This window comes from Mustela nivalis (assembly GCF_964662115.1).
Source record: "Mustela nivalis genome assembly, chromosome: 2".
Classification (NCBI taxonomy): domain Eukaryota; kingdom Metazoa; phylum Chordata; class Mammalia; order Carnivora; family Mustelidae; genus Mustela; species Mustela nivalis.
In genome coordinates this window covers 156,976,366-156,994,579 of record NC_139021.1, presented here as the reverse complement: position 1 = coordinate 156,994,579, position 18,214 = coordinate 156,976,366, and the positions used below count along the sequence as shown (strand labels likewise).

Genomic DNA, 18,214 nt, shown 5'->3' with positions numbered 1-18,214 from the left:
ACTGTGGGGGTCCCTGTCCCCTGTCACCCTCCAATCAGAGGCAGACATGTCGCCACAGTAAAGAGATGGGCATGGGCATCAGAGGCATATCAATTCTAGTCTTGTTCTGCCACTGACTCGCTGGTAATGTCAGATTTTCCTGAACTGTGAGAGGCTGACAATTCAATTTACCTCACCGGGTGAGTATGAAGATTAAATGAGATAATAAGTGTAAAATGCTTGGCACAGCATCTGGAAAATGGTAAGTGAACACAAAACATATTTATAAATGTTAGCTTTATTATTTGGATTACTATTATTGGTTCCCAGCAGGAATGCAGGCAGCTGGAAGGGCAGCCCAGAGGCACCTGGCAATCCTCTCATTCTCGTTTCCTATTTATTGTCACAAATGACATGACCTCTGTGGTCAAGGACAAGAACAGCTGGGTAGGCCAGCAACATGCACAGCTGCTGCGTTTTAGGAAAAGTAATACTCCAAGGGGCCTGGGTTGGAACAGAGCTGGCAGTGGAATACAGAGTCTGCCTTGGGGTGGGGAGGGGAGGCAAGTCCCGCAGGAAACAGCCAAAGGGGCTGGAGGGGGAGGAGGAGAAAGCAGGAGTGAAAGACCCAACCAAAGACAGGTGGGCACAGGAAGCCCCCTTCCCAGAGACTGGAAGCTGCAGGTGAGCCAGAAGAAAGCCAGGAAGATGACAGGATGTGGGCAGTATGGGGAAGCTGGGCCAGTCGGGAGGGAGGGGCGGATGCAAAGAAAGGACTAGGCTGCTGGGCGCTACTGGGTGAAGAAAGGTTGGGACAGAACAGGAAGGCCACGCAGGCGCTCTCCCGGGTTGACCTTGGGTCCCCTCCTCAAGCTCTCTCTGGTCCCCCAACTCCGCAGGCCCTAGGATTTCAACCAGTGTTAGGTTACTGCCACCACCGACCTTCGCCATCTGGGTCCTCTTCCCTAGGCTGGCGGCAAAACAGGATGCAGGTTTCATTTCCCCTTTTCCTGGGAACTCTGAAACAAGTGCTCTGTGGATTTCCCTACAGGGAAGAGGCCCAGAAGCCCCCCCTCCCCAGGACAGAAATCCCCTGGCAGTTCCACTCTGAAGTATGCAGGGGTTCCGCCTGCCCAGAGCCACCCCCTTCTCCAGCTGCCTCCTCTCCCTCGCTCTCTTGCTCTCTGAAGGAGGGTTCAGCCTCAAGCCTGCCCGTTGGGCTCAGGTTGTACACACACAGCACCCATCAGGGGAATGCTGGGAAGTCAGTGGGGGTGAACTCATCCTAGCCCTTATGAGTCATTCATACCCCCAGACTCAAGTTCCAGAAAGGCAGTGTTCTCGACACTACCCCAGGTGATCTGGAGTCAGGGAGTCTGGGCTGGTTGTGGGGAGCTCGCATCAGGTCACGTCGTCCCAGGGCCAGGAAGGAAGGCTCCCTGACCCCCCGGGGGGGTCACCATGCAGGCTGTCACACAAGCAGCAATCGTCACAAGTCTGTCTGCATCTTCGTGAGCCTTTCCTGAGCACAAAGCAAGGTCATGTACATAACCTCTGACCTTCCCTACAATACTAGGAGGGGACTAGGAAGATATTGTTCCCATTTTGAAGATGAGGAAGCTGAGGGAACGTGGGCAGGGTCTTAGCTCCTGAGAAGCAGAGCTGGTGGGCCTGGGACCCATTCTCCAGAAGTCTCCTCATTTACCCTGCGACTTCCCTTTCTGCTGTAAATATCCTCACTTCTCCCAACCTAACAATAAGCACTCCAGCAGGGCTGCTGTGTCAGGCTAACAATCTCTCCTTCACAGAGAACTTCACAGACCCCAAGCTGTCCCCAAGCCCCGGTGTGGCTGGGCCCTCCCCAGTGCTCCCACCCCCGCTTGCTGCCCGGGCGCTCCCTCTGGTTCAGCCAACCTGTCACCCATAAACTCTCTCTTCAAAGGGGCTTCCGTACCCTTGGCACTTCCACTGCTGACATGCCAGTGCCAACCCTTCCCCTTCTGCCTGAGCACTACCAGCCTCCCAGTGGGATTCTGTCTTCTGTCCTGCCCCATCCCTTCCCTAGCCATTCTCTTCATCCTTTGAGTCCAGAGTAGAGTGCCCTCTCGAGACCCCAACATCCCTCTGGTCATGCATTCTCAGTGGCTCCCCATCACCTCCACACCCCTGCCCCACGGCTCAGCTTTGAAGGGATCTTACCTCTTACTGCCCCCTCCCCGGAGCACACACCTGCCCCCAGTCCCTCCCTGCATCTTTGCTGGAGCTTAGGCTGGTCTGCTTTCCCAAGCCCCTCCTCTCTTCCACCTTGGAGGCTCCACCCTCCAAGGTCCATAAGTGTCCCCTGCCTGCAGGAGACTGTTTCTTAACACCCAAAGCCCTGACAGGGTCAGCCTCAAATCCTGTGTGATCCGGCCCTGCACCTGCGACCTATACCTGGGTGGCCCCGCAGCCTAGAGAACCCAATCCACAGGCTGCCAGAACTCGGCACTGGTGTGCTCAGTCATGCAACAAGCAGATGAGTAAGAGGAGAAGGCTGGGTCTACAGAGAGGGAAGCCAAGAGCAGATGCTCAGATGAAAGCAGAGAGGCCACCAGCCCCCGAAAGACAGAGCCGCCTCCATTCCTGACTGCTCTCCAGCCCCAGCTCCCATGAGGCCAGCTGCCTCGTTGTGATCCTGCCAGCAAACCATTTTTTCCTGAGCTAACCTGGAGGATCCTCTGCTCTGTGTGTCTGTCCAAACCAGCTTGGGGAGCCCTGTCTCCTCCCAACAGCCCCCACTGGAGAAGCCGTACAATTGGCAACAGCAGGCTCTGCCAAGGGTCACCTCTCTGCTTGTCTCCTGGATGGCCAGTAGATGCTCCACATATGCCTGCTTCCCTTCCGGGGACCAGAGCTCCTCACTAAGGCCTGGAAGAACCGACAGCCTCAGAACTCCCTTGAATTGACAAGGAGTCAGGAATGGCCCCTCCCAGACAGGTCTTGTCACATGTGACCCCCACCCCCTGGCTGGAGCTCAGTGGCCCAAGCAGGAACGACTAGACACAATCCCAAGTCCTGGGAATGTGGACTTGGGGCTGGGAAAGCTGAGTCCCTCTGAGTATGGCTGGGACTGTACAGGAGCACTTGAGACTGTATGGGCTGTGGAGGCAGGAAGATGACTGAGACATGGAGTTGAGGGGAAAAGATCCTAATGAAGTTTTTCCAATTCCTGCTTAAGGCCTGGCAGCGATCTTGCTGTGGGGTCCTGAACAGCCCCCCGCTGAAACCCTATAATAAATCACCTTTTTTGTTTAAGCTAGATTCCGCTGGTTTCTGTTACTTGCAGTCAAGGGGTCCTAACACAGCTGGGATCTCCCTTATGCTTCTCTAGGAATACCAAGTAGGTGCTCGACAAACAAACTTGCTGAATAAAGAAGGAAAACTGGCCCCAGATCCTGGCTTTCTGATTTCTGCCAAAGGCACCTCCGTGCTCTACAAATTCTCCACATATATAATGTGAAACTCAGCCCCAGGCAACTTAAATTAAATGCACTTTCCTTGCCCGAAGTGCATTATAACCTCATTTTCATCTCTTCTTTGGGACAAATCAGCACTGAAAGGAAGGACAGGCGGGAGCAGGCCAGAGAAAACAGCCTATGGCAAGTCAGACTGGGTCTGTGCTTTCCCCATCTGCCCCACCGGAAACAACTCTCCCCGAGATTTCTGTCCCTATTCCACGGCCCCAGTCTATCCAGGATAACCATCAAAATCTCCAAGAGGTCACAACATTTGCACCCCTACCAACGAGTCATTCATGCCAGAGGCCATCACAAGGCCAGACCCGTGAATCCTAAGGCTGGAAGAAACCCCAGAGGGTGGTCCTGCCTAGTGGTTTTCAAACTGTGTGTTCTGTAGGACTCCACGACTTCAGTGGAACCTCTTGGGGTCCCCAGTCTCTCTGGCATCAACCAGGGCAGTGCCTATTTGTTACATGTACCAAGCTGAGCGCCATATGACGGAGTTGGGAGGGAACTCTGGCCCCTGGACTCTTCCCACTGCCCCTCTCTCAAGGCTGCTCCCTTAAAGGCTCTTGGGCTTGGGTAGGGCCAGAACTCGGTCCTATGTGGGTGAGCACAGGAAACACGGAGGGAGCACTGCAGACACAACGTGGTGCCCATTAGCCAGTGTGGAGTCTGAGGCCACTCTGGCTACATGGGCGGAAGGGCAATGCTAAGCAGCCCGGACAGTATGGGGCTGTCCTGATGCCTGTCCTCTGCTATATATAGTTTCTCCCCTGAAATGACCTCACGTAGCAGCAAGGCTTTGTGGTGTGTCAAAACTGGCTATGCATCCCCAACTCCAGGGAAGAGAGCTCTGCTGAAGAAACTGGTGGTAACTAGGAAAGAGAGTGGTCTGTGGCCTAGGGGGATGGTGGGGAGCAAGCCTTCCAGACGACTCAGGAGAAATTCTTTCCCTTGACCCCCATGAGCAAACGGGAGGCTCCTGTGCAGTGGGTGATGAAACGGAGTCCCAAGTCTGGGGTGAGGGGAGCCCCTGCTTCATCGGAGGCTCACAGATGGTGGGGACCCAAAGCCTGTCATTCATCTGCACCACACAGGCAGGACCAGCAGAGGCCTTCTTTGATCGCAACGTCCCGTTCACTATTTGAGACCTCCCCTAACCTTGGGGTCACAGCCCATTTGATTCTACTGCCTAAAAAAAACCACAAAAGCAAGCAAGGACAAACACCAAATGGGGATGGGGACTCTCCCAGGGTGGTGGGAGTGTGCAGATTTTCTTCTGCGGGCTCTCTGGTGTTGTTCACACTTTTTACATAAACCCAACTTCTATAATAAGGCAAATCACATTACCTGCTTCTCTCCAACCTGCACTCCTTGCTCAAATCACTAACCCTTCTGCAACTCACCTCAGTTACCCTTCATAACTGCCCTATCCCATCTCAACTCTTTCTAAAGTGTCTACACATTGCCTTTGTCTCTGCTCGTCTACACTGTATGTCTTACTTAAAATGGTACCATATCTTAATATGTCCTTGCTCCTGCCTGAGCCTGCCAGAAGCCATCGTAGATGATAAGACATATGTGTATAATGTGGACATGGGTATGAAGCAAGATGGAAAGAAAAAAACAAGAGAAATGGAATCTGATTTCCTGGGTATGATACCAGCTCCACCTCTGACTGAGCAGGTCAGACCACAGACCTGTGGCTTGACCTCCCTGAACCAGTTCTTCCAGCTGAATTCCTTATTAGTGCCAATTCTCTTCTAAAAGGAAGGAAAGATCCTGATCATGCCTACCAACCCCACAGCTTTTTGAAAAATAGATCATTTCGTCTCTAAACCTGAGAGGCCCCAGGCCCAGCCTATAAAACAGGTCCCCATCCATCCATACCTAAACTAGCATTGGATGATGGAGAATAGGACCAGTAGGCTGAAATCTCTCCTTGGACACTTCCTGTGGGCCAGGGCCCTTGGCGTAAATGCCCAAGGGGTGGTCAAATGTGGCAGGCGACTTACACACCTCTGTGTAAGGCTGCAGTACGAGGACTTGATGGTCAGCAGTACACAAGACATCCAGGCCCTGGATCTTCCATGGGACACATGTCACAGCAGGACAGAGCTAGGCTCAGCTTCAAAGAGGAGGGGTCAGCTGCAGATGAAAGGGCCCAGTGTAGCTCTCTTTTTACCCACTGACTCCAAAGACTGCCCATCCTGTTCCTCAGGGAGAGGGCCCAGATAACAACGCAGGCACCATGTGGATGTTTTTCAAAAAATTATTTGGGGCCTTATAAAAAGCCATAGTAGCAGTAAGTTCCCAGCCAAGTAAGGCCTCCCTTCTCCTCAGCAGCCAGTACAGTACATGCCACAAACAGGAGTACAATGGTGGGCGAGACCAGGTGAGCTTGTTCAATGAACCTGCTGTGACAGCAGAGAGGGAAGAAGGACAAAGAGCAAACAGAGACACCAGGGACATAAACCCCGCAGTGCAGAGCATCACCAGCTCCCCATGGACCTTCGGCACTGTGTGCCATGGATCTGCCCACTAGGATGCGGCCAGATGGAAACAGGTTTCGAAAAAAGGAAACCCAATCACAAAAGCTCCAGTATTACTGGGTTCATCATTCCGTGAGCTCATGGAGGAGAGGAACCAACTCTGCTCTGCCTGGTACCTAACCCTGTGCCCAGGACATGTACTGAACATTTGGAGGCAATTTCCCATAGTGCTTAAGATATAAGTCCCTGGGATAAAACTAAGAGGATTCAAACAGCAGTTCCTCCACTTTTGTCAGCAAGGGTCTTAACCTCCCTGAGCCTCAGTTTTTTCCTCTGGAAAAATGCAAGTGATTATACCTACCTTATAGGACTGATGTGAAAATGGAAGATGCCGGTGTCAAAGATCTTATAGGGTGTTGAATGCATGCATGGTAGGTTAATAAATGGTACTGATTTCAATGATGATAACAAATGGTACTGATTCGGTGATGTGAGGTCTTGAGAAATGAAAACACCCCTGTCACATGACAGTCTATTTTGGGGGAACAAAGTGCATTCACTAAGTAAAAAAATCAATGCCATGAGTGATATCCCACATTAGAGAGGACAGTGTGGTATGTTTCGGAGATACTGCATGGGGCAAGGGAAAGGAGGCAGGGGGTCAAACGCATAAAGGTTTGGTGGTCCAAAGAAGTGCACTTTCTGGCACATTCAGGGTGTGTAGTGCAGAAACTGGCAGCAGCAGACTATTTGCTACTCGTGGGTGGCAATGACATCAATAAACCAGCCACACCTGTTTAGGGCCCAGAGAGCCCTCGGCTGAAATTGACAATGAGGTAGGCATTGCATGGAAGGCACGCGGAGCTGGGAATCTACAACAGTGGTCCGGAATCCCAAATCTTCCATTTCTCACTGTGTGACCCTGCACACAGTAGTTAGTATCACTAAGCCTCTCCCCTAAATTGAGGACAACCTCTCAGTGATTTATCAGGGACACTGGATGAGATGTGTGTAAAAGTACCTACAGCAGTGCCTGCCCCACAATTGGTGCTTAATAAAGTATAGTGTATCATAACTATAAAACACCTGGTTTTTTTTAACCAAGTTGCAGGGCACTGTATATCAAGTGCAGAAAAGGGCTCTGCTGTGGATGTTGATCACTTTCCAAGAAAGTTCACGAAGGAGGTGTCTGCAGTTGACAACGCATATTAGAGAAATGTGCCAGGCTCCAGAAAGGACGCCCCAGCAGACCCAGAGATGTTCTGCCAAGCTGAAGATGAGCCACAGCACACTGAGGGCACTCCCCAGCCTTCACCTACAGAGCAAGGAATGTTTGTATCTGTTTTGAGACAGCCCAGAAAAGTAGGCACTGAGTGTTGCTGGAATCAGCCAGAGTATGTCAGAGGGTGGGTGGAGGGGTGGAGGAAAGAGATTTGTAACTAACAAGAGTTCTCAAGTTTTTGTGAAAGGTTCACATTTTTTAAAAAATGAAGCTAGATTCAAGGCTATCTCTATAATAATATCACTCTTGTGCAACTTGCTTTCAATTTGCTTTCCTGAATAAATGAGTGGAATTACAAGAATGGTAGATAACCCCGGTATACAGCGGAAGCTAGGTCCTGTGTAGGAACGTCACTGGCCTTGCATCTCAACTTGTGGGGGAAGAGGAAGGTTGGGGACAGTGGCTTACAGGGCCAGGCATGGTGATAATAGTAACTGCCATTTACTGAGTATTTTAATATGTCCCAGGCACCATTCTAAGGATGTTTTGTGCATTAACTCATTTAATCCTCATGACAACTCCACAGAGTAGGTACTGTTATCTTCATTTTACAGATGAGGAAAGTGAGGTCAAAAAACCTGAAATAACTTGCCCAAGGTCACATAATTAATGAGCTGGAGGAGCTGGAATAATGAAATGCAAACAAATATTAAATGAACAAAATACTCGTCATATTGTCCTAATTATCCACTACGAAATGAAAAATGGTATCTTGTAAATGCCCTGTTTAGAAGATCCTAGGTTTTGCAAATCAAAAGAAATTCACGGTCAGGGGGCACCTGGGTGGTTCAGTTAGTTCAGGAGCCAACTCTCAGTTTTCAGCTCAGGTCACAGGCTCAGGGTTGTGAGATGGCTCCCTGCTTAGTGGGGAGTCTGCTTGGGTTTCTCACTCTCTGCCCTTCCCCCACCCGCCTACATAAATCTATGCATGCATGCACACACTCTCTCTCTGTAAAGTAAAATAAATTAAACTTTTTTTTAAAAAACCTCATGGTCAGCCTTTGCTATACACTCCAATTTCAGGGGAAGGGCCACAGAGTGGCCCGAAGCAGATTTCCAAGGTGGGGCAAGGGGAGGCTACATTCTGCTCTTCCCAACACTCTGGGCTGACCAAGAGTCAACAGAATACACGTCCCCAAAGTAACCATGAACTTGGCTTTGGTTATTGTCATTAACAACCCACTGCCATTTGCTGGGTGTGGACACAGTGCTCATCACCTCACATACATCACCATTTGCATGATGGAGCCCTTGACTACCCTGAATGACCCTGCTCTTGTCCCCATCTTACAGATGTGGAAGCTGAGGCTTTGAATTGAGGCTTTCTCACCACAGGGAGAAAGCAGTGGAGCCATCACCTCTTGTGGCTTCTACTTCTCAACCACTTACCTGTTAATAACCTTGGGCAGCTCGGCAACCTCACTAAATCTCAGTATCCTCACCCACAAAATGAGAAAAATGATTCCCGCCCTGCCTACCTAAGAGGATGTTTGCGGGGGGAAAAATCATGTATAATACTTGTGAAAGCACTTTAAAAACTACAAAATGCTGAACAAAGCAAGAAACCACTAGTCTTATTAATTACAAAGAATGACACCTGATCCAGCAAGCACTTTGCTAACAGGGCTCTGGTTTCTCTTTTCCCTTGGGAATCTTGGAATAATTCAAAGTCTGCAGAGCCAGGGCATTCTTTTCTTCAAGTCCCTGGCATCTGGGAGTTGGAAAGTAGAAGTTCATTCTGGGAGAAGGAGGAGGAAACAATGGTATTTGCATTCTACTTGTATTTCTCTTTAGGAATGCAATCTTGGCTGAGATTCTACCCCTTCCAGCACACTCAACCCTCAAACAACATTCAACAAAAATTTATTGAGCATCTACTAAGTGCCAAGTGCTTGATCCAGAATAATGGACTCATGTGGCTCTGGGGTAGAGAGGCTGTAGTTTGGGGGATGGGACATTAAAGGAGGAGGGAACAGCAAGGAGAGGGGAGCAGAGTGGCTGCAGTTCTTGGAGCTTTGCAGGCTTTATAGCGGATTTCTGGCTCCTTTTCACAGAGGTGGGTGAAGGCACCACAATAGAATGAGCTCTGAGCACCAGAATTTGAGTCAAACCACTTAATCTGAGTTCTAGCACTGCCTCTCCTCAGCCTCAGGAACCACCGGAACTGATTTACTTTCCTGAACATCAGCTTTCTCATATGTAAAATGGGTAGAAATATTCCCATAGGTAAAATGGGGACAATCAAATGAGATGCTTGCCTGACAGGGCCGATAATAAACTCACTTTAAATACGAAAAACATGTGTTCTCTTTCTCTTGCCCAGAGTAGATAAACTACACAAGAGCCAAAAGCTTGTTCCAAGATCAAACCACTTGGGTTCCAGTCCTGGCTCTGCTGTTTTCAACCTGTATGGCCTCAGGCAGGAGACATTACTTTTCTAGGGCTCAATTTCTTCATCTGTAAAAAGGTGATAATAGTGTCCACCCATAGGACGGTGGTGAGGATTAGCCAAGATACTGCAAGTGATGCTCCTGGCACATGGTAAACACCAAGGAAAAGTGAGCTGCTGCCAAGTGTGTCTCTTCTAGCCCTAAAACAACAAAACTCTGAGTCCTCTAAGATCTGGGCCACTTGGTCACCGGCTGGCTGCCTCGGTTGGACTCTGGTGCCAGCCTCCCTGAAAAGACAGGTACAAATGGGAAGCCCTCTTCGTCCCCTCACCCCAAACCCTGCAGAAGATGCTACAGCCCCTTTCCTGACAATAAGGGACATGGGTTGAGGGGCTGGAGATGGTCAGAGGTATGCATGCATACTGAGCTCGGCACCTCTTCCCCCTGGGCTCAGTAAGCAGGGAGATCTTGACCCCAACAGAGAGTTCATGGCTTTGAGCAGCAGACAAACTCCCCATGTTACCATGTGACTGCCAACCCTACGAGCTCCCATCTGAACCACAGTCCTACATCTCTCACATGCAAAATGGGGTTAAAAAAAATTGGTGTGCACCCCAAGTAAGACAGTGTCAATATTCTCTGGGAGCCTGATGAATTATAACATAGATCTGCTTCGGTAAACTGGAAGCCCCATCCACCCATCCATCCATCCATCCATCCATCTATCCATGCCATCGACCATCTAATTAGAAACCCAGAAGTAAGCCAAATTCTGACTGACCAAAAAAAAGATGTCAAAGAACCCACCAATCCAAGCTCCTGGACTTCCCTTCCTCTAGGGCCCCTCAGGCTTCACTATGAGCTCATCTACTCCTTCTCTAGGTACAATTCTAACAATCCCAACTGTCTATTTCCCCAGGAAATGGGAGGGGCTGCTATCTGAGCCCCGTAGATGGAATCTTATGAAGTGACCACTATGATCAGGTGTCACTTCACACCCAATACGATGGCAGGGGCACCTGGGTGGCTCAGTCAAATGTCTGCCTTCAGCTCAGGTCATGATCTGGGGGTCTTGGGATCAAGCCTTGTGTTGGGCTTCCCACTCAGTGGGAAGTCTGTTTCTCCTTCTCTCTCTGCCCCTTCCATTGCTTGTGTTCTCCCTCTCTCAAATAAATAAGTAAAATATATTAAAAAAAAAAAAATCAAGCAAGAAAAAAAAAAAAAGCAAATGAAACAAAACAAAAACCAGAAAGTAAAAAGCATTTTTGGTGAGGATGTGAAGAGACTGGAACTCTTGTCCACTGCTGGGGGGAATGTATAATGGTACAGCCGCTGAGGAAAACAGAAGGGCAATTCCTCAAAAAATTATACCTAGAGTGAACATGTGATCCAGCAATTCCACTTCTGGATATATACACAACAGAACCGAAAGCAGGCACTCAACCAGATTTGTACACCCATGTTCACAGGAGCACTACTCACAACAGCCAAAAGGTGGAAGCAGCCCAAGTGTCCACTGACAGATGAACGAACAAGATATGGTGGAGACATACAATGGAAAGCTATTCAGCCTTAAAAAGGAAGAGAATTCTGACATGTGCTACATCACGGACAAACCTTGAAGATACCACGCTAGGTGAAATAAGCCCAATGCAGAAGTTCAAATATTGCTTCACTCCACTTACTTGAGGTGCTGAGAGTGGTCAAAGTCATAGAGACAGGAAGCAGACTGGTGGACACTGGGGGCTGGGGGAGGGAAGAATGAGGAGCCTGTGTTTAATGGGGACAGAGTTTCCGCTGGGAAGGAGGAAAAACTTGTCGAGATGGATGGTGGGGATGGCTGCACGGCAGTGTGAAGGCACGAAGTGTGCACAGCGATATACCTGAGTTATGTCACGTGGATCCAAGCACGTGCTCTTTAAATGGGGAAATGAAAAAAAGAGGTGACTGCTACTAGAGAGAAGACCGATTATAGGTGGAAATGGGAAGCCCGAAAGCACAGCAGCCAGACACCATCTAGTGCAGGGCCCACTGCCCTACAGGTTCAGAAGCCCAGAGGCCTCACCCTGTTGTGAGCACAATTGTGGACCAAGCAGGATGCTGTTCTCATTCAGAGCCCAGAGCGGAATCAAGAACTTCCCCACCCCAGTGCTGCCTGAGACCCTGAGCCGGGCCACGATGGAATGGGTTCTCCCTCAGCAATTTTCTTCCGTTCACCCTCGCTTCGTTCAGAAATAAAGGCTTTTACAGAAAGAAGCTTTTGTGGTCCCCACCTCCGCCAAGCAGGTGCTTTGTACATACAGGTCTGAACTCCACACCCCTGAGTTGCAAAGAGGAGGTTATTCATGCTCAGTACACTTTGCTTAGAAGCTTATCATCCGTTTCAGAAAGATTCCCATCCAAAAATAGTTTTTAAACATTTCTTTTATAGTTTTGCTCTTTAAAAAAAAGAGTAAGCTTCAATGATCTGGTGGGGGAAAATCACTGGCTATGGTTTTTGTGTGTAAAAATCCTGTGGCTAGGATAATAGAAACTTTAGGAGTTCACAAAATCTCCTTTCATCAGAGCTCACTTGCTTCTTAAACCCTCTCTGGGAGGTGGGCAGGGTAGCAGTCATCCCATTGTATGAACCGGGAAACTGAGGCTCAGATAGATCAAAGTCACACACACAGTTAGGAAGAAGCAGAGAACCAAGGCCTTATTTCCCACCAATGGCAGATGAGGATCTGGGCTGGGGATCTGACATTTGAGCAGACCACACAGTCACGAAAGTAATTTCAAAAACAGCCTTAGTTTATTTTATCCCCATAACATCTTCCTGAAGTAAACTGGAAATACTAACATTTTTTAAAATAGAGAATCAACCGAGCAAAAAACGAGTGACTTGCCCAAGATCACCATTCAGGAAAGGGGCAGAAAGGGGCAGAGAGAATAGACCTCTTCCCTCTTAAAAACACTTGACCTTGAGCCCTTCCCTACAATGTCTTGACCCCAACACACTCAAAACTTGAAGAAGCCCATACAGTTCCTATATAGGTTGCACCACATTTCTGTGAACTCGGCAGGGAGTAGATATACCTTTATTCTCTTTTTAATAGCTGGAAAAGAAAAAGAGGTTAAAGAAAACTTTAAGTTCCTTTCAGTTCTAAAATGCTATGATTCTAAAAATTCCTCAGCAAGTTGCTCGGTAGAGAGAGGCCTGGAATCCACAGCACCCACCTTCCTGCTTCCCAGTCTGTTAGACAACCCCATCCCCACAACTAGGAATACCATGTGTGTCTGGGAGAGGGGTCACTCTCAGATGCATGCAAAGACATAAAACATCAAGAAAGTGCTATTGCCTGGTTAGAGGACTTGACTCTGCTCTGCTGCTCTAGCCCGGGTGTCTCCTAGCAAGAGGTTCCCAAACCAGAGGGAATTCTGTCCCAGGTATCTGAGACCTTAGCCAGGCTTGGGGTAAGAGCGAAGCCAGTGTCAGGAACAGAACACAGCACTGTGAAGTTGCACCGAAGTGCCCTTAATTAGATGTGTGCCCTAACACCCACCGCACAGGAGAGCAATCAGGGCTGCTCTTTCCTGCCTTTCTGTAGACCTTCCCAACTCTGCTAGACACAGTAGCTTCATCCAACAAAGACTTATTAAGCACCTATTGTATGTGAGGCACTGCTCTATGTAACAGGGAGCAAATAAATAAAAATCTCTGACCCCTCGGCAGTAGGGAAGGTGGCCAATACCAGAAGATGGTAACAGCCATGGAGAAAAATAAAATGGGGGAGGAGGGACAGATAATGCTGACAGCAAGTACTACAGGGAATGGGACCCATTTTTCAAAGGATGGCCTGGGAGGGCCTCACTGTGGAGAAAGGCTTGAAGGGATGTGGAGGAGGCAGACCAAGGGAGGGGCCCATTCAGGTATCGGGGGTTGGGGGGGTGGAACGGGCCATGAAGAGCACAAGGCAGCTTAAAGGTAAGCTGGTGAAATCATATCGTGTCTTGTAGGCCAACACAAGGACTCTGAATGAGATCAGGGACAAAGGAGTAACAAAATCTGACTTACAGTTCGCAGCCTCACTCTGGCTGCTGTGATGAGAACAGTCTGTCGGGAGACAAGAGAGGAAGCAGGAAGGTCAGTTAAGAGGCCGATGGCAGCTTAGGCCAGGGCTAAAGTGGTGAAGATGAAGAGACTCAGGTTCTGGATATATTTAGGGCAAAGCCGATAGGATCTATTGATTAAATGGATGTGGGACTGAGAGAAAGGGGAGGTGTCAGGGATGACTCAAGGTTTTGGGGGCCAGGGTAACTGGAAGGACAAAATCACATTGACAGATGGGAAGACTCAGGGAGGAGCGGGGTGGGGGGTGGGGAGTTGCAGGTTCCTTTTGTTCTGGACATGCTAAACTGAGAAGCCCTTTATACATCAAATGTGGTGAGTACCAGCAGAACATACAAGGCTAGAGCTGAAGAGGATGGGTTGAAATTATGAATGTGGGAATCACCAGCTGTATAGCAATACATTGTTGTATGTGTTACCATATAGGATTTCCATGTATGATCACGTGTAACGTGCATGAGTATGGTTATTATCTCCCCCACCCCTAAATTGTAAGCTCCATGTGGCCAAGGACCATGTCCGTTCACAGCCAGCAAGGTGCCTGGCACTCAGTAAATATTTACTGGGCAAATGGAGAAGTTGCTCAATTACTCCCTCAAGAATAGCCACAGCAGCCCACACAATGAGAAGCGACTCTCTTGCAACTACAACGCCAAGCCCAACCAGCTCAAAACAGGGCCCTGGGTCTGTCCGCACCGGGCTTGAGATTCCAGAACGTAAGTGGATACTCCTGGCACATCGCAGAGTCAGATAGTTGGGTTTCAGCCCTGCCACATTCTCAAAGGGTGGAGCTGGGCAAGAGACTTGCCTGTTCTACCACCTCGCTTTCTCCCTGGGGTGACTGGGGGAGGGCCTGCCTTACCCATGGCAGGGGTAAAGATAGATCTACTCAGGGTATATGTGCCGGCGGGTGGGGAGCCCCCTAAATGAGTAAATCCCCAAGTATTCTTTGAAGCGTGTAAGAGCCACCCAGCACCTGAAGGGGGAACATAGTCCTTCTGGGGATACACTAAGAATAACAGTTAAAAAATAAAAAAGAGGAGTGCCTGGGTGGCTCAATGGGTTAAAGCCTCTGCCTTCAGCTCAGGTCATGATCTCAGGGTCCTGGGATCAAGCCCCGAATTGGGCTCTCTGCTCAGCAAGGAGCCTGCTCCTCCTCCCCCCGCCTACTTGTGATCTCTGTCAAATAAATAAATAAAATCTTTAAAAAAGAAAAAAGAATGATAATCACAAACTTTCTAGCTAGGCTAGATGCCCTAACTAATGGACATCATGTCTCCAATATACCTGCCAAGTGACTAGGAAGACATAACTAAGGCCAAAGGGTGACATAACAGGGCACAGGATTTCAACTCAATAACTTCGCAGTTTTGAACAGTTGTCTTTGTGAAGATGATGAAACAGCTCTGATGATCTAGTACAAGTCCACCCCTTTCTGAGATACTGAAAGTGTGACCCGAGAGAGGTTTGCGGACTTGCCCAGGGTCACCCAACCACAGACCCGGGACTAGAACTCAAGTTCTAGGTCTCTATTGGTGGTTTCTTCCCATTACACCAGCGGCAAAGGAAAGGTAAGAGTTACCAGGGGAGCTGGGGATTTTTAGGCATTAGTGTTACAACATCAAACTATGTCTTTGTCAAAGGGTAAGCTGCAGATGTTATAGGAATGCCAGGTGCATGCTGTGAAGTTAAGAAGGATTCCTTCCCTCATACCAAACTTGTCATCCTACAGAGTTCCCCTTGGCTTTGGACTTTATGAATAAAGCTATTCATAGGGGGACCTATGGAACTGAAAAAATGATACACTAGCAGGAAAAAAAAATGCAGATATATACTTCAGTAAAATATTTACATGAAAAATTCAGATGCTAAGATATAGTCGGGTTAACGTTCAACAAATATTGAGTGCTTCCTCTGTATAAGTCATTGTGCTAAGTACTGAGTGTGTGTGTATGCATGAGCATTTGTGTACATGTACGGCTAGATGAGCGAGTGTGAGAGACAGACACCTAAGGATAAGACAGAACCCAGGTCCTCAAGGCTTGCAGGGTAGTTGCTGATACAAGACTGTAAACATCAAAGAAATGACTAATAATATGGAGAAGATAATTGTTAAGTAAGTGGCATAATGTGTCTGCAGGAGTTCTCAGAAAGTGGGGAGTTGGAATTGTAAGGCAATGTGCTTCTGGAAAGATACGGGATTTGAGACGAACCTTGAAAGGAAGAAAGGTTCTTGATAAGAAGGGGGGGGGATGGCAAAGTGCAAACACTGGTGGCCTTAATTCAGGGAACAGAAAGAAATCACCCCTTAAAAAAGGACTGACCAAACTGAACAGCCTTGAAAGTTAAAGTTCTTACAGAACTGGAGAGGTGTGAAAAGATTTCTACACAGGGGCACGTGGCTGGCTCAGTCAGTAGAACACACAACTCTTGATCTTGCGATTATGAGTTCAAGCCCCATGCTGGGTGTAGAATTTACTTTAAAAAAAAAAAGACTGTTAAAAAAAATTCCTAAACATAGAATTATAGGGCTCGAAACAGGTTAATTTAACAAACATCTTCGGGGAGGGAGGGAACAGTGTGCAGGCATTAGGTGAATGACTGAAGATGAACTTGCCTTTGGTGGGAAACTAAGTTCAGCTTGGGAGGTGAGTTGAACTTGAGATGACAAGGGAGTGAAGCAGAGTGGAAGGGGCGGGTTTGTACGACTTTCCAAGGAAGAACCAGCAGGTCCTAGTGGCTGATGGGCTGGGAGGCAGAGAAAGTCAGCAGAAAGACATCTCCAAAGTATCAAGTTAGGCAGCTGCAAGAATGGAAGAGTAAAGGGAAGTTGGCTGAGGGGAGAGATGCAGAGCTTGCTTTTAGAAGTTTTGAATCTGAGAATAACTACATCAGCGTGTCCAGTGGGCATTTACTGATACGAGTCTGGAGTTTGATAGATAATAGTTGAAGATACAGCATACAGGTCTTCCCAGTGGATATAGTTGTGGGACTGAATATAATTTCTCTGGGAGGCAGTAAGAGAGGGGGGAAAAAAAAAGAATGTCAAACTGAACCATGGGTGTGTACACAGCTAGGAGGTGATGTGATAGTGAGCTGCAGTGATCAGAGAAAACAAAACAAAACCAAACCAGGATAATCAAACATGGAGAAAGGAAGGGGGGGGGCAGTTTCAAATATGAGAGAGTTGTCACCAGTGAAAAATGCTACAAAATCAATCATGTGGACTGAGCACATAAATAATAAATAGTCATTGAATAAATGAATGAATGAAAGAAAGAAAGCCCTTGGGTCTAAGAATCAACTTTCCTCAGAATGGCCAGGGCTGCCAAAAGGTTTTCCAGTGTTAAATTTACCTCCTCCCTCCACCCCCAGAAAAACATGTTTCTTCTTCCACAAGTCATCCTGTCCACCACACAGACATCCTTCTCTGCTTCGCCCATTTTTCCCCTCATCTTCCTTCCCAGTGTCCACAACCCAAGCAACACACCTTCGGTGTCAAAGGACACAGGAAATTCCAACTAGAGTTTCCACTTCATTAACAACTATGCCTGTGGCTCCTCTTACATAAAGGGATATGTAGCAACTGAGTGGAAGAGGAGACTGCGATCTAGCCCCAGCTACACTACTAACTAGCTGTGTGTCTTTGGGCAAGTTGTTCAACCTCTCTGTATCAGGGCTTCTACAAAGAGAGGAGGAGTTAGGTCTATCTGGACTCCTGATCTATCTGGACAAGTTTTGAAGGTCCCTTTCAACTCTAAAGTATACGATTTTTATCGTTCTCAGAAGCTCCTTGCAACACCCTCAGAGAAGGAAGTGAGTACAAGACCGGGGGAAACAAATGCCAGACCTCTTCCCAGGGCGAAGCGCCAGTATCGGAGGAGTGTACCAAGAAAGTGAGAAGACGCTGCCCGGCCCTCGCGGATCACCAAGGAGCAGATCCCATCCCCAAGGCTGGGAAGGATCCCAACAAACCCAAGCGCGATTCCCACCCCACACCCCACCTTTTCTAGACTCTAGACAGCCGGGAGGCTCTAAAAAGCCCTGCGGGAAAAATAAAGATTTCTTTCCCAGAGTCCTGCGCTGCTTTTGCCAGTTGGATTCCGGCAGACACGATCTGCAGCCCGATAATGACACAGACAGTCTCTGGAAGAGCGACAGTTCTCGCTCGCTCCGAGTTCTGGGGACGACTGGCCGCCCGCGCCGTGCCCCGACCGGCCAGCCTCCGACCCCGACCCGGCTGCCAGACCAGCGGCGCCCCCGTCCCGGGCCCCCCTCCCCTCCGCCGGCCCCGCTGCGGTCTGCAAACATTTCCTGCCCCCACCCCCACCCCCACTCGGAGCTTCCCAGTTGGAGCGAGTTGGGCTCGCAGCCGGGTCAGCTCTCGCAGTTGCCCCAACTCGGCTCCCCCGGCCACCAGGGCTGGGGAGCGGGCCCCCGTCTGGCTCCAGAACAGCCAT

The 18,214-nt window shown here is 48.8% G+C and overlaps 1 protein-coding gene across 1 annotated transcript in view; it reads right to left on the bottom strand.

Moving 5' to 3' along the window:
* The window catches only part of UBTD1 (ubiquitin domain containing 1), a 52,624-nt gene that overhangs the window by 33,573 nt on the left and 837 nt on the right, over positions 1–18,214 (bottom strand). The gene's annotated exons all lie outside the window — the stretch shown is intronic.